General features: G+C 37.5%; 1 non-coding gene across 1 annotated transcript; it reads right to left on the reverse strand.

Annotated features, from left to right (window-relative positions):
* Nucleotides 1-701: 701 nt before the first annotated feature.
* LOC131178881 (small nucleolar RNA R71) lies at nucleotides 702-808 on the reverse strand. The gene has a single exon (XR_009147889.1). It is a non-coding gene; the product is annotated as a small nucleolar RNA R71 (small nucleolar RNA).
* Nucleotides 809-1,598: the final 790 nt, after the last annotated feature.

Consider the following 1,598-nt stretch of genomic DNA (forward strand, 5'->3'; position numbering starts at 1 on the left):
TAAGATTGAATTCTTGATTATTTTAGTTGATTATAGTTTTATTTTTGTTATCTTTTCAATTTTGTGTTTGTTTGTTCTTTTTCAGGTACTTTTAATCTTTTATGAGAAGAGCTAGAAGCTCAAGTGACACAACCTTACTGTTCAATCCTGAAATTGAGAAATTTTGTAAAGCCAACAAGAAAGAGACCAGAAAAAGGAAGGAAGCTTTGAGAGAGATTGAAATTGAAGCAGACATGGCTAATGAAAGAATTAGAATTGGTGTTGGTAATGCTGGAAATGGTCAAAACAATGAAAATGAAGCCCAAGGAGAAGAAGTTGTTAATGCAAACGTGCCTAGGGGAAGTATGATGGATCATGCTTTTCCACGTTTTGATGATTTGAGAGAGAGCATAGCAAGACCAAGGATTGATGCAAATAGTTACAAGATGGATTTTGGAGTTCTTCAAATGATTCAAAATTCTCAATTTGGAGGACACCCTTCTGAAAATCCACACACACACCTGAAGAAGTTTGCTATGATTTGCGACATGCAAAAACAACCTGGAGTGTCTGATGATGCAGCAAGATTGAAGCTATTTCCATTCTCTTTGAAAGATAGAGCATTGGATTGGCTTGATTCTTTACCTCACAACTCTATTACAAATTGGGAGCAACTCACTGATGCATTTCTTGCACAATATTTTCCACCTGGAAAAACTCAAGAGCTGAGGAATCAAATGACAGCTTTCAGACTAAGAGAAGATGAAACTCTCTATGAGTCATGGATGAGATGGAAGGAATTAGAGAGATTATGCCCACATCATGCCATTCCAAAATGGATGATAAATCAAAATTTTTACACCAATGTCACTCCTGCAATCAGAGGGATTATTGATGCTCAAACAGGAGGAGAATTTATTATTAAGCATGAAGATGAAGCTTATGAGCTATTGGAGAAAATTGCAAAGAATACTCATCTTTGGAGTAGTCCAAGAGGACCAGCTCCAACTCAAAAGAGGCAAGCTGCTGGAATGTATGATCTTGACCCATTCAACATGATTAATGCAAAGTTTGATGCACTTACAAATGTCCTTGCTAAGAAGATGGAAGATTTGAGTATGTTGGTTAGTTCATCATCATCAGCTGGAAGTTCACAACAAGTGGCTTATGCAGAGGAAACAACCAGCTGTGGAGTAGATTATGGAGAACAAGCAGCATATGTTGGTAATTATGGAAACAAGCAAATGGGGAATCCTTATTCTCAAACTTACAATCCAAATTGGAGGAATCATCCCAACTTTTCATGGGGAAATCAGCAAAATCAAGTTCAAAATCAGAATTTTCAACCACAACAGCAACAAGGAGTTCCATATCAGCAAAATAGGCAACCACTGCCTAATTTTCAGCAGAAAAATATGAACCCTCCACCAAAACAGCAAGAACAAAATTCCACCACTGAAGCTTTATTGCAACAGATACTTGCTAACCAAAATAAGCATGATGAGGAGATGAGAGAGGTGAAAGCAAGGCTGGAACAGATGCAAACACACAACAGAATGCTGGAAAACCAGATTGCACAACAAGCATCCTCCTCAAGTGCTAAGTCTTTTGGAAAGCTT

This window comes from Hevea brasiliensis, chromosome 3 (genome assembly GCF_030052815.1).
Source record: "Hevea brasiliensis isolate MT/VB/25A 57/8 chromosome 3, ASM3005281v1, whole genome shotgun sequence".
NCBI lineage: Eukaryota > Viridiplantae > Streptophyta > Magnoliopsida > Malpighiales > Euphorbiaceae > Hevea > Hevea brasiliensis.